At 35.3% G+C, this 15,795-nt stretch overlaps 1 long non-coding RNA gene across 1 annotated transcript; it reads left to right on the top strand.

Moving 5' to 3' along the window:
* The first annotated feature begins 2,743 nt into the window (after positions 1 to 2,743).
* LOC110354179 (uncharacterized) lies at positions 2,744 to 8,265 on the top strand. Its single transcript, XR_002405803.4, has 3 exons — positions 2,744 to 2,827; positions 2,910 to 2,967; positions 8,066 to 8,265. It is a non-coding gene; the product is annotated as an uncharacterized lncRNA (long non-coding RNA).
* The last annotated feature ends 7,530 nt before the right edge of the window (positions 8,266 to 15,795 follow it).

Genomic DNA, 15,795 nt, shown 5'->3' with positions numbered 1-15,795 from the left:
GCAGAATACGGAGCTTATTAGGTTGTGCTGCTGCTTTTGCTCTGACCATGTTGCCTTACTTGATGGAAAGATTTCTCTTTCACACAGACATATAGCTCAATGTATACACAATGTATACAGAATATATACACAGAGGTCCTTGGGTAAATTCTGTTGTAGAAACACAAACTATTTAGTGGGCATATAAGCACTGAAATCTCTTTGTAGAAGAGGAAAAGTTTAAGAGTATTATACCTTATCTTGATTCTTTTGGTATTTTATGCTGGAAAACAGCAGTTCCCAATCTTTTCTGAAAACAAGCTTTATATGAGTTCATATGAGTCTACTGTAGTGGTCTCTTTGCCACTTGTCAGCAGTTACTCTGCCTACTTCTTCTTTAGCTTAGCTGGCTTGACCATTGGTAAGATATCTCTGTTTTGGGATAGGGAAAGGGTCAAAGGAGAAGCTTTGACAAAGATTTGACACAGCAAATAATCAAGGAAATCAGGAAGACAAAACTGCAACATAGTTGCTTTAGTCAAGTGGTCTAAATGCATGGGAGAATGTACATGAACTCACAATAGACAAAAATTTAACTGGGCAGAGCTGGCATAGGTCTAGCAGATTTTGTTTGCACACCTTGCTATGTTTCATCTGGGAACCATTATGACAGATGCAATGGGAGAAACATATTGTACATGGAGGAAAGTGCATGGAAGAAAGAAACATTTTCAGTTTGGGGCATTACTGCCTCTTCCCCTTCTCTCTCATCACAGCTGACAGAGAGAGTGATAAGGTGTGAAACCCATCTAAAGAAAGCAGTAATTAGAGGGAAGCTGAGAAAACAGAAGTGAAGAGACAGTGAATCTTTTGCCTTCCAGTCCTCTGGATCTATTTACAAAAGTACAGACACCAATGTTGAAATTAGAGAGATTAGATTTCATTATGCCGAGAAATTTCTCTCAAGAGGATTACATTTATCATCCTGTATAATGAAAACTAGTTTTTGACAGTTCCATCTATACGTAACACTCCACCATGCAAATGCTAGGTGGTGACTCACCATGCCAGAGAAAACAGGACTTTATTTGTAGAGTGCATTTTTGGAGTCCACTGTGTCTAGCCTTCTTACAGATTATTATTATTATTGTTATTATTATTATTGTTATTATTATTATTATTTCTTTTATTAAAGAAACTCATCATTGTTCAGCAAATGAGATATCATTAAGTGGATCATCTTCATCTTGATAGAATTGATTCAGGAGCTGAATTATAGACATAGTAATTGTAATCACCTAATGGAGAATGTGCCTGAATTTATAAGTAAGATCTGAATTCAAATAACGTATAAGTAGGTAATAAACCAATTTCAAGATTTCCTGGTAACGTCTCATCATCAATACCCAACACTTACTTGACTGTTTTGCTCTCCTGGTATAAGTTTATCACTTTCTCTTTTAAATAATGAATTACACAATTGGCATAGGTCAAGGAGTTGTAACTGAAAGATTATGGGAGCTGTTGTAGAAAGACTGGGATTGTTTTAATATTCTTTTACTTTTTATGTTGTACCATAGATTCATGACAAAGGAAAACTGGGAAAAAAAAAAAAAAAAAAAAAGAGAGAGAGAGAGGGAGATTAGTTTTCCAGGCTGCTGTTATAAGACTATCCTGATAAATCAGATTTTTTCTGAAATTCCTGATGCATCATTTTAATGAAGATAAATGACCAGGGAATCTATTTCATGCTTTGGTATGTAGAAGTCAAAAATTGACAAGATATTGTCTTCCCTCCTTCCCTCCTTCCTTCCTTCCTTCCTTCCTTCCTTCCTTCCTTCCTTCCTTCCTTCCTGTCTGAAACTGCCTGTTGTGTCCTCCAAAATGTATTTAAGTATGGTCTAGGTAAAACCATCAAAAGGTTAGATCTGAGTTTTATTAGTGTCTCAATCAAAAACCATGTCTGGATTAAGGTGAAATATTTGGTTACAGATTATAAGTGAGTCTACGTGTTCTCACAGTTTCTTTTTTCCTTGCAATGTAAGAAGCAGGGTGACACTGAAATAAAATTCTGATGTTTTTGAATTCTGTACAAAAGAGTTTTAAAAATATGCAGCAACTATTTTAATCATTATGTGGCAGCTTCAATGTGATTTCAGTTTTCATGTTTATCAACATATATGTGTATAGTTTATGTCACCAATTCCTGTTTATACATTTAAAAGAGCTTTCAATAGAACTTGACTCCTAAGGGAAAATCCCAAGTCACTTAGTCACTTCTGAAATGTTGCAACCTGTTATTACACTGTCATTACCTAATCAGTCTGCATTCTTCCTTTAGAAGGCTGTTTATATGGTGAAACAGGACTGTAGTAACTGTAAGTGTGAATTCACAGAATGTCTATAGAAGGATTTGTTTCCTGTGTCTTTTTTATCACTCCAGCAAATTAGCAATTTCTCCATGCAGACAACCTTAGTATTCCATAGTCTGGGTCCTGTTGAAATTTAATCTTTCTGGCTCACCTTCTATTTTTTCCAAAATAAAGAAGTTCCTCCATCTTTGCTCTCACAAGTGAAAACAGTGTCTTCCTGTGCCTCACTGGCAAAAAACATTTTGAAGAGTAAGCTGCTCCTATTAACACACGGAAGTGTTTGAATGCTGTGGTACTATATAAGACATGTCAAACCCCCAAAACCAGTGATTCTTCCCACCACTCCTCTTGCACAGGGGCACCTGAAGTCACTTAATTTTGATTAAGAGGAAGGAATATATATTGTTTCTGGCAGTATATGACAGCTGATGGGACATAATAGGAACTCACTTTGCTTTTTTCCTCTTAGCTGAAAGGTATGGTATTTTCTCATATGTATGACTAAAAGTTGTCAAACCACATCAAGTCTTTGATTTATTTATTTATTTGGCCTTGCAGGCTTCTAGCTATTATGTTTGAAGGTCCTTGGGGAGAGGCTGTTGAGAGCACTAAAGAGGTGGGCTTTTGAGCTGGTGTTTTTCTTCCTTATTTTGATTTTTTACCAAATCAGAGGATATGTGTAGTTTAAGACAGATGGCTGTTCTTGTTGTATGTTGAATAACGCTGACTAACATGGAGAAGCTTTGGGGCACTGTTTAGGGGAGGAGGGGCATAGGGGTGTCTGTTGTAGTTGGTGATGTGCAATACACTGAGCTTGTTGCTGTTTTAAGGCTGTATCTCTAGTTGTCTCTATAAACTGATGGAAATCTGTGGGTTGTATTAATTTTGCCTGTTGAATAACTACTGAATCACTTTAACTGAAAACCTCTGTCTTTTTCTTGTTGTTATGGCACTTGCTTTTTTTTGACAGTCTTTTCCTTCCTATCCCAAATAGTCCATTTCCTCTAACAGTTGTGCAAATAACAAGGAAGGAATTCATGACACACGGGAAAAGCAGAGCTCTTTCTACTAAATATTATTCTTACTGTTAAAATAAATTGACATTGCATAAAAATTCTGGTTGAGAAACATTGACCATTAAAACCTTTAAAATGATGGAAATAATGTTGATATTCAAGTGTTTTTTTTTTTTTTTTTTTTTTTTTTTTTTTCCTTTAGTTATGGTTGTGAATACACTACCTTAACATCTGGGATGAAGAGAATTATTTTTTGCATCCTATAGAATTGAAAAATGGATAGACTTCTGTCTATCCATTCTATTCATATCCCTTCTGTCTATCCTGCCCTGGTCAGGCCTCACCTGGAATAGTGTCCAATTCCGGGTTCCCCGGTACAAAAATAGACAGGGATCTCCTGGAAAGACTCCAGCGGAGGGCCACAAAGATGATACGGGGCCTGGAGCATCTTATGAGGAGAGGCTGAGAGAGCTGGGTCTGTTCAGCCTGGAGAAAAGAAGACTGAGAGGGGACCTTATCAATGCTTATAAACACCTTAAGTATGGGAGACAAAGGGACTTGGCCAACCTCTTTTCAGTGGTTTGTGGGGACAGAACAAGGAGTAATGGTCACAAGATAGAGCACAGGAAATTCTGCACCAACATATGAAAGAACTTTTTCACGGTGAGGGTGACGGAGCCCTGGAACAGGCTGCCTAGGGAGGTTGTGGAGTCTCTTTATCTGCAGATATTTAAGGCCCATCTGGATGCCTACCTGGGAAGCCTGCTCCAAGGAACCTGCTTTCGCAAGGGTGTAGGACCCAATGATCTTTTGAGGTCCTTTCCAACCCCTACAATTCTGTGATTCTGTCTGAAATAAGTAATTTTGTATTACAAAGATACTATGGTATTTTGTGTATCGATATCTTTAAATTTAAAAGAAATGAAATAGACCTTTCCACATATCTCAGAAAAGAAGATCTGAAAAAGACTTCAAATCATTAAATGCACATAAGGCTTACTTTTAAAGTTAAAAATGTGTAATCTTTGCTTGATTCATTTTATTGGCTTCATAGGCACTAATGTAGGCACATGTGAGTTTTTAAAAAGTATTTGTATTTGGAAACACTTTTTTTTCTGTTTGTTTCTATTAGAACAATTAGGATATTTAAAAACAAATTTGTAATAATTATCTAAATATCTTAAATAAAAATTACTACAGTTTAGTTTAAGCTATATCAGCATTAATATGAAATAAAAGAGTGCTTGAGTATGTGTTATCCCTAAAATGAAGATATAAACCAGGGAAACTTATAGTTAAAAATTATATGAAGAACAGACTGAAGAAACTCTTAACTGTGTACTATGTTAAGATGTGTGAACACCATTAGTATTTTTATTTTTAATGTAAGTTTTGGTTAAGATTTTCTTAAAGTTGATGGACCTAGAAATTTAAGCACAATTCTGGTTCTTAGGATTAACATAAGTTAACTAAAAAAAAAAAAAGATCTTTATATTATGTTCCTCAAGTTATCAGCTCTAATTCTAGGCAAATGTAGTACTTTTGTGAGGAAACTATACTTCCTACAAAACAATGGACTTTGTAAACAAATATTAATCCTACATTAAATCCCAAGAAAATGTTAACCTGAGTTATGTCTAATGAAATAATATCCTGAAATCCTTGTAAAAAGCAAACAAGCTTTTCACTTATTTATTTATTTATTATTGTGACAAGATTAAATACCTCCTTGAATGCTGTTTTATGTTCATGGTACTGCTGTTCCAGTTCGAAGTGAGCCAGCTACAGAAGTGTAATTACAAGTTCAGAATGGCAGTATTCAAGGTAATATTCAACCCAGAGCTGTAAATGAAAGAAACAAACTGTTGATGAGAACTCCTGACATAGGTCTCTAGTCTCTGCCATATTACTAAAGTATCACCACAAATAAGCTTGCTAATGCAAATCATGAGCAGAAGGAAGCTTGTGAGTGGCTGGGTAATTCCGATTTTGTCTTCAATTTAATTTCTAAGCATGCTCATGTTATAATTATAATATGAGCAAGAGCTAACAGTTTAGCTTAAATATAGTCAAATGTCATCAATTAAACCTGATTTTCAGTAAAAATTAAATCAGTAGTTAATAACATCAGGAAAGGGAAAGAGAGGTGCAGCTCTGAGAGGTGTTTTTTTCTAAAATTAGTGAAAAGATGCAGTTGTTAATTTCATCTCATTCTGGTCTTGAACATGAAAGCTGCCGGCTTTGGGGAGATGGCCTAATAAAAGGGGTGAATCACTGTTTTGAGTAGAAAATATAACTCAGTTAAACCAAACATCACATTTACTAAAACCTTTAACTGTCTTTTTTGTGTGTGTCTATTCGTGAGTTATAAAAAGAAACAGAAAAATCAATAATAAAATTGAAAAGACAAATATCCCCAAATCAGAAGAGGACAGAAGTTGTCCATACAGTCTTACTTCAACATGTGGAAATGTAACTTGCTGGATTTTATTAAAATATCATAGTATTTTGTCATCTGATTGAGCCCCAGCCAGTGCCATTTATCATTTCTATCAGGTCCTCTCCTTTATTTATACTTTCTGCAATTTCAAATCCAGTGTCTGTCAGGATTCTTGTCCCTCCTTTTCGAATGTCTAGTATGTTATCTACATCCATTGGCTGTAAAGGCCAATCTGGTGTTTGCTGGTGGAGACGCTGGAAATACTGGACAGGTTTTATCTCTGTGGTCCTCTTGGAGCCTGCACACAACACATTCTAGAGCAGTAAAGAATTGCACACTCATATAAAAATCCTTGACAGCTGCAGCTGCAGTTTGCAGGTAATTAAGTTCAGCAGGGTTTTAACGATTGTATGCAAGTTTATATTTGTCTTGTTATTCAGATGCAGCAGGTAGATGGAGGTTCTGACTCTTTCTTCAGTAATCTATAATACACTGTTGAAAGGTAAAATATGGCCAAGAAAGATTCAATCAAATGCTCTGAATGAAATTCCTATGCAGAATAAACTTTGCAACTGTCTGCAACAAAGCACACAGCATGTAAACCCTTTGTCATGAAAACAAAGGAATTTGACTACAAATTCTTTTACTCTGATCTTGTTTGGGCAGTTCATTGCCTTGAACATGTGCACACAGATCATTTCATTTAGGCATTCAGAGCACAGAGTACTCCAGACTAAATGATTTCAAAGTTCATGATAGCATAATCAAGCAAACATGGGTCTTAGCTTGGGAAATTTGAATAACCTTGTTGATAAGCGCTGGTTCAAGCTCTGCCCCTAAGAACAGGACAGATGTCTTCCTTTTCAAATACTAGGATTACTTTCTTATGCTAATTCTATTATGTGAAATGAAATGTTACTCATGAAAAAACAACGTTCAAGAACTCAAAAACAGTGTTACATAATACATTTCAAAATATCTTTTTTTTTTTTTTCCAAAGTCTACAGAAATAACAGATAAAGCTTCCAATACCATCACCTATTCCTTTACATCTAAGAAATACTATTATGCAATAGTATATTGCATAAAGTATATGCATTGTGTGATACTTCCCATGTTTCATGGGGAATGGTTTGCATTAGGCTGAAAATTAGACCTTCTTTGTTAAAAATATTTAAAATTAATATTGTGGAAGTAAAAATAAATGCAGACTGGGGGAGGGAGGTTTGTTTTTGAAAAAATGGCATATGTAAGTATTCTTGGTTTCAGATACCCTTTAGATACGTTGAGTTTGTATGCAAATTTTAAGAGTATATAGGAGAATATAGAGAGCTCAGTCAGCTGACATATGAAAAATCATACGCAAAATTAGTACATGGTCTCAAACAATAAGATTTGTTAATCTTGTGTTGCAGACAGCACCAATTGACAGTTCTTTACAAGCTATGTCCTTTGTAGTTTCCTAAGTGCATCGTTAATACAGTGTAGGTAAAGTGTTTCAGTTTTGGCTACATGTTTCATTGCATCCTTTATTTTAGGAGATTTCAGTGACTCTAGCAGTTGTTTGGAAACAGTGGTGTATATGTCAGTTGGGGAGTGTAATCACTTTAAAGTGATAGCAATGAAATTTTCTGTAAGGAAGTTTTCATTTGGCCTGTAAGATCATCTACATAAAACCAACGATACCAGCTGGCAAATTGCTTTGATACGTGCATAAAACAAGTACCTGAGCTTGCATTTCTTGCAGAGAACTTGTGCTTTCCCTTCTGAATATGGAGGCATAGTGAAGCAAATGCAGCATAGACTGAGATGAAGTAGATGAAGTAGATCTTGGGTAGAGTATTGGGAAGTGAGGGTGAAAGGTGAGAGGACTGGGCCCTGCTTTGTTGGGGAAGGGAAAGGAGATCATTTGCATGAAATTGCAATAGAGGGATGAGCAGTACTGATGTGCAAATGTGAGATGAGAACAAAGTGAGGTGCATCTTCTTCAGGATGCATCTGGGCACTGGCACATGGCTGAGAATCCATTCTGCTACTTTTTTTTTTTTTTTTTTTTGGACATGTTTTGTCACAATTCAATGTTAGTTTATTTGTTTGAAACTTTTTTTTAAATTTATTTATTTTATTTATTTATTTTTAGAGTTTTTGTCCTGATTTCAGCTAGGACAAAGTTAATTTTACTCCTAGCAGCTGCTACGGTGCTGTGCTTTGGATTTAAGATGAGAATAAGGTTGATAACACAGTTTTAATTGTTGCAGAGAAGTGCTTAGACTCTTCAGCATCTCATGATCCCCAGCTTCCTCGCTGGCAGGGCATGCACAAAAGGAGCTAGGAGGGGAAAGAACCAGGACCGCTGACCCAGACCGTCCAAAGGGATATTCCATACCATATGACATCATGCTTATATGGGGTGTCTGGGCCGGGTAGAGGGATGCTTGGGGATAGCCTGAGCATCAGGAATCAGGTAGGAAGCAATTGCATTGTGCATCACTTGCTTTGCACATATTATTTTTATTACTGTTATTATTATTTTTCTTCCTTTTCTGTTGTATTAAGCCCTCTTTACCTCAACTCATAAGCTTTTACTTTTGTTCTCTGATTCTCTTCCCCCCTCCTACTGGGGTGTGTGTGGGGGTAAGTGAAAGGCTGTGTGGTGCTGAGCTGCCTGGTGGGTTAAGCCACAACAGTTTGAAAAGTTACATGTATACGGTGGAATTCACCATTCATGCTGAGATTTTTACATGCTATACAGTATAGAAACTAACTTATTCTATAATAAATTGTTCATCAGGCTATGTAAAACTAAATAAGAATTTCAGGGGAAGTGTAGCAGAAGACAGCAATTTATTTGTACAAAAGAGCAGAAATGTGAGAAGAAAGTACACTTTATCTTCAGCTTAATTACTAAGATAGAAGAATACAATCTTGATTGAATACATGCTGAACTAAGGCTTTGGTGTGGGAAAACTACTTTACCTTTGTTTTTGTGTGTTTGTGCAGCTGTGAGTCATTTCAGTTCATTTTCCCATCTTTATATCAGTGGAAGTCCATGGAATAGATGGTTTTATGTACTGATAAAGGCATCCACCTGATTTACAATGCTTTTTGAAATCAGGAAGCTACACTTTGCTTCTGGGTAACTATTTTCTAATTTATTTGTCAAATTACTATATATAATACATCTTATAAACAAATACATCAGATTTTTTTTTTTTTTTGCATATATATATATTGTAAATTAAGGATTATTTGTTTTTATATTTTTTTTTTTCTAGGGTGATGAACAACCTTCTTCCTTCAACCCTTTTTACCCCTATATGTACTGGGGAGAAAAGAAAGAATTTGGACTTGATCTAGTACTGTGGGCCACTAAACTTCTGTTTTCTGAAAGACCTTAAGAGCTATGAATGGCTTGAGTACATTTCAGTGTGTACATAATTACTAGGCGGCTTCCTTCCCTTTTTATGTAAGAGTGGCACTCCGCAAGCTGGAGATACAAAAAAATAATTACCCTTTTCAGCTATGAAGAAACAGCTAGGAATGTCCTTGATGTTTTTGTGGTTTTAAGTAGTACTGAAGCAAGGATGTGGTCAAGTTGCTTAGAGTTCACACATATCCTCCTTTCCCTGCTCCCACCTCAAAAAAAACAAACAAAATATCCTCAGCCATGCAACCAATTACCAGGAGCTGTATAGGTAAATTTTCTAGTTGGTTTTCAGTAGATGTCTTTTGTTTTTGAGTCTCTCTAGCTCAATAGCATAGATTCTTGTTTCAGCAATACTAAGTATCCTGTTCAGCACTGTTGGAAGAAATGGAATTTTAACCTCCATTATAAAGCTTTCCTCCAGTGCTTAGCTTTCATAGTGCTGTATGATATTTGCATTTTTTCCTTACCATTTCTTTCTGCAGTTATATCTGGAGATATTTCTTGTCCTATTCTTAGCCCTGTTGTTCTTTTCCTTTATTAACAACCCTGGATGATTCTATTGTTTTCCTTTAGATTTGCTCCCATATTTTTTACAGAAAAGCATATAATTTTCAAAAGCATATAACTGCTACAGAAAGCCACAGGCAAGTCTTCATATGGGTATATGTTGCCTTTTGTTATATATTTCTTTAGTGTTTTTAAACCACCCATCTAGTAGGAAAGTCTACAATCTTAACATCTTGTTCTGAATAGAAATGCAAAAAATATTTTGGAATAATAGAAGAGAAAATGAAAGTCAAGTTTATTTAATAAATAATACATTCTAAATCTTAAACACATTTTAGCAAAAGCCTGACTGTTGCATATATTGTAACGATGGAGAGCTGCTATCTGCTGTAGAGTACCAGCCATCAGGCAATAGGCACTTCACCATTCTAATTCAAAATCCCTTTCAATACTTTCAGAAAGTGTCTTTGCTACCTTTGGATAAATCAATAATTCTTTTGCATAGTCATAAAATAAAACCAGTATTATGATTTTTGGAAAGACATAACCTTTGAAATACTCTTGATAGCTTTAATCCTGTCTTTGACAGAAGAGAAGTCTCCAAGGTGATTTAGAGGGCAGTTAGATTTACAGTACTTTAAGAGAGCACATATGCTCAGAGTGGATGTGGAATGACTCAGCCAAATAAACTGCTTTAAAAGGTAGTAATTTATAGAGAGAGACCAGTACAACTTTGGCTATCTAACAAAATATAAGTATCCAATTTGCAAGTGATTCCCTCATCCCCTCCAAACACTATATAATGGAGGTAAACACATAAGAAGGTGTGAACTCCAGTGAGGTGTGTAGGACTTCTGTGTCAGTTCCCTGCTGACTATAAAGAACTATAAAGTAATGTATGTTTGATACAGATCAGTATCACAGGGCTCTGGAAGGGAACTGCAGAGGGCTCTGGAAGGGAACAAGCCATCAGCCATCTTTTAAGCAGAGAATTTCTTCAGTGACAAATAGCAACACACCCATCACTGTTGTTGGTAAACTCTTCAAATCTGAAAAATACCTAACCTAATAGGGTAAAACGAAGTAAAAACCAGCTGTGAGAAAGCTCATACCTTACTGATGCTCATGCCTAGAAAATCTGCACAGCAATCTTTATTTCTGTGTTTAGTTTCATTATGGGGTTACTTTGTGTTTTCCCTTCAACTGGCCTACTACATCAAAACAATTTGTTCATTATTAAACTCAGGCCACTGCAAGTATTCCTCACTTATTCAAAACTGATTGTGCTCTTTCCACACCCACTGCTTTCTGCTAAATTATATTGAAATATATTCCAGCTAAAATCATTTTAATTGCCCCAGAGGAAACAGTGAACAACATATAGGCAATGGGTGGCTGATATTCACTTTTTTTTTTTTTTTATAAAAAAAAAAAAGGAGCAATGATCTATATTAACAGTAGATAATCCTTTGCTGCAATGCCTATTTTACTGCTGACCCATCTGAGCACTTCAGCCAGCCAATTGGCATTTATTGTTAAATTAGTCAGCATAATTGTTATAAATCTGAGAGACTCTTTTCAGTAAAGTGAAGATTATCAGTAATCTCTTATGGAAAGACAGGGGTTTAGGAAGGTATCACTTCATCATGGAAAACATGCATCACACTGTCACACATGAAAAAAATAGTTCATGGATTCCTCCAGAATAGAATCAGTTTAATTTGTGAGCAAAGGAGTTCATAAATTACCTGAGACTGTCTCACTGACTGTCAAAATGCAAAATTCTTATTAAAAAATCAGGACCCTGTATCAGATAATACCTCATGCATTCAGTAGTGCAGATGAATGGTACTGAACTTGAGCTGCTGGAAAAAATAATCAATGATTCTTACTTCAAAAAAAACTTTAGGTGCACTTATTTTTAAGTTACTTGCAAATATATGATTTTTTTTTTTTCCAAAGAGAAAGCAGGATATCTAGTCTACATTGAATTTGCTGGAAAACAAACAAAATATGCTATAAGAGAGAAAATTCTATAGTCTTTAAAATGAAAAATGTTAATATCTTTGTGGAAAGTAAAATCTCTTATTAATTAATGAATTCCCCAATTATACCACCATTAATTTAAACCAATTACTCCCTGAAAGAGGCTTATAGCTGACTAATAAGGAGGGCTAGAGAGATTCTCTACTCCAAAAACTTGCTTTCTAAATTCTCAAATCAGAGAAAATAAATTATTATAAACAGGGAAAGTCAGGCCTAATGCCATTGTAAAGGATTTGATTTCCTGTGGAAATAGTATAGCTCTCAGTTCTAAGGGTTTATTTATGTACAGATGTGCAGCTCATTACATATGGAAAATAAAATTTATTTCGCTATATTAGTATTTGTTCTTAGGTTTCTATGAATATAATTACACTGGTGCATTATAACTGTTTTTAAAGGTTGACAAGGATAGAAGTAAGGATTTTGGAAATACTTAGGCACCTAAAAACATAAAGCAAAAATACTAGTCTATTATAAGATTGCTATGTAATTGATAAGCTGATCACATACACGACAGAATTTCTCTTCAAGGAAACACCTCCTTTTTGGCCCAAGGTGTAAACATGGAGCAAAACCAAGCTTATCTTGGGACAACTAAAAATTCACTAAACTTATCACAAAATGATGATTTTGATTCCTTTTACACAAAATTCCCAGGTATGGGTGTGTGTGTGTATTTTTTACATGGTTCCTAGAGACAGAAAATAATAATATCAAGTAGGCACTGATAGACTCCTTCCTAAATGATGATTGAATAATACTTAAAAGAAAGGAGTAGGTGGTTGTATGATTAGTCTTCATCAGAATGCATAAATAGAAAGGGCAGTGAATTAGGTGCTATCACTGACTTGGTTACAGCATCTGCAAAAGTTGAACAATGACTTTGCAGACTTGATGTTCTCTAGCATTGTGGTTTGGGCAACACAACTACGTGAGTGCCATTACTGAAGGCAGACTAGGCAGCCTAGCAGATAAGTCATTAAGCTCAGCAGGGATGGACAGAGTATAACCCAGGCTTATCAATAACACTGAGTAAATCTGTTAGCTGTGAATGCTGATGCTGTTGTAAGCCACGGCCCAAGGGTTCAGCTGAGTGTGATCCAGGCCTGGTTTGACTCATGACAGCTCTGAAACTAAGACTCAGTTTCACTGAGAAAGTTGTTATTAAGACAGAAGAAAATATGTGGGCTAAAGCTGTTCAAGACAAAAGTGAAAGCACAAACAGAAGTGCAGTAGCTGAGATGGTAGTAGCCAACAGCTCAAGCATACGAGGGGGAAAAATATCAATATGAAAACAACAATAATAAACAAAGAAAATAAAACAACAATAACAAAAACAAACATCAAGCAGAGCATTAGAAGACAACAGCTCAGCAGCATCAAGATTCTGTCCATTCCAAGAAGAAAAATCCAACCCTTCCCGACTTACCTGACAGCGACCTGTCTAGGAGAGACTCATCGGCTGTGTCCTCCCTAGGAGATAGTAGGCACACTAATGTTTCTGCTAGTGGAGTGTTATTCCTTGCTATCTGCTATGTTAGCCAACAGGTAATACCTGTGTAATCTTGAACTGTGTATGTTCTGTGTGCATGGTGAAAGATGTACAAAGAAAAGTGACTATGCAGCATAGTTACACACTGTCTCACCCTTCTTTACTGGTACTAGCACTGAGTAGTGTAGTGATACCACCAGTCTCAAGCAGGAAAGGGGCCTGCTCTCAGCTGTGCTTCACTGAGGTTCAAATAAGAAAATGCAGCAAAAATACTAATGATTTTAATTACTCAAGTATTTTAACAACAACTAGAAAAAATTACTTAATGTCCTAAAGGGATTAATGCCCCAATCAGAGAAACATCCATGTGGGTGACAGGTCATATGGTCAGAGATCAACAATGAGAATCATCACATATGAAGAATGTTTTAAAGAGGAACCTGGAGAAAGAATTAGAGACTATTTTAGAAATAACATACAGGTAGTGCCAACACATTTTTAGAACATATTTAATATATGAAATAGACTGTGTCCCTTTCACTATTTATTATAGGATATATAGCGATAAAAACATGCTTGTTGTGCTGTTGGACAGCAACATAAAGCAGTATCTGCTGAGGATAAAAAAAAAAAAAAGGACTTGTGAGTCAAACAACTTTGTGTTTAATAAATTCAGCACATTAAATCTGGCAGTAGCAGATCACAAGAAGCAGAATTCCCACAGAGATGCAGAAAGATGCTCCATGTGAGTTTTTGCTGATCTTCTCACTCAGTGATGAAAAGAAATTGCTTGGCTCTATTTTAACCCTGAATATTCTAATTTCCATAACAAAATATTGGCATCTCCTTTATATAATTTTTATCCTGTGATATTAAGATTACTTATCCAAAATGAATGCCTGCCAGGCTGATATGACATGCATAAGGTTATGGGCTTCCATGTGATTCATCGTTTTTCATCTATGAATCTACTTTCTATAAAAATATTGATTTTTCCTGTATGCTGGTATATTCTAAGTATTTACTGAGAATACAACTGCTGGCATGTTAGTCTTCCTTTTCTGTCTCTACAGTAGTTTCAGAGGTCTATAACACACCATAACACATCCATTTTAAATAGTACAATTTTTATAATTTTAAAATAGAATTTTGTGGTGAAATTGAAGAGTTTCAAATGTTCATGAGAATTTGCATTTGAAAATGAGATTGAAAAGGAAAATAACCACAGTATTTTTAATATAAGTTTTTGCTAGGAAGATGGTTGCTCTTGTTGTAAACCTGGAAGTAAAACTTGCTCCTAAGAAATATGCAAATATTAATGTTTGTGATATTGAAAAATGCTTCCACAACACATGTACTTCTATGTAGGCCTGTGTTTAGCAGAAAGGTGGATATAAGGAGGATATAAGCTAGTGGAATCACAAGGTGCACTTGATGATTAGACTACAGTTAAGTACATTCTTCAAAAAGAGTGAACACACCTGGAATAACTACAAAAGTTTATAGATACTTTATATGGAAGAATTTTTGCAGGTAGGTGTTATATGTAACTGAATGCATTTTTTGTCTTTTTCTTCACTGGTTTGCAAGATGCTCATGGGGGATTAAGTTCTGTCTCAAAAAAATGTGAATTAGCATCAGAGGAAAGGATGAGCTTTCTCTGACAGAGAGAGAACACCTCTCATTACCTGTTCAATTTGATAGGTTTTCTTTTTTTTTTCTTCCATTTTTTTTTTTCCAACTGGATCTCCCATAATAAAACTGGAAAATTGTATGGACTACTACATTTGTGGTATTATTACATAACTATGGTGGCATGCAATTGCTCACAAAATTTGTGTAGGGAAGCTAATTTTCTTAGGCCAAAAATGTAGAATAGATTTATCTGTATAGCCTTGTATATTCTATTAAGCAACATGCAGGAGGCAGTGATGAACAACATGCCCTTTACTTCTTTTCGGAATATCTTGGTATACTTGAATCCAGCTGTCATCTTGTCTGCTGCTAAAATCACATAATATGCTGTTCATCATAGATCTGGACAAATACAAGGTAATATTATGTGCACATATTAGTTTGAAGATTAAAGAGAACACTTTTTTAATGTGTATATATATGTATATATTTTTCTGTGCTAATATTCAAAATCTTATATTTGCTTTTGACGAGAAATTATGTATATATTAATAATTCAATTTGTGATGTTGGAACTATACAAATTTCCAGATACTTAGAATCTATTCTGTTTATTTACAGCTAAAGAACTATTCAGTAAGCAATTTTTTCACAAACTATCTATAGACTGAGTTAACTGTTGGTGATATTTATCAACAACTGTCATTTTATACCAAATCTGCTATAGGGTCTAAGTACTTAAAAGTACCCAGAAAGTAGGTATTGCAAAATTCAAGTGTCTAACAAATCCTCAAAGCTCTTGTCTTAAAGGTATCTATTTAAAACTGCACAGTAGTCTCAGTTTCACCAAACCAAAATCCTAGGTGCCTTCATTCCTTCTC

This window comes from Anas platyrhynchos, chromosome 4 (genome assembly GCF_047663525.1).
Source record: "Anas platyrhynchos isolate ZD024472 breed Pekin duck chromosome 4, IASCAAS_PekinDuck_T2T, whole genome shotgun sequence".
Lineage (NCBI taxonomy): Eukaryota > Metazoa > Chordata > Aves > Anseriformes > Anatidae > Anas > Anas platyrhynchos.
The sequence above is the reverse complement of the archived record's forward strand: the minus strand, read 5'-3'. Positions and strand labels throughout refer to the sequence as shown.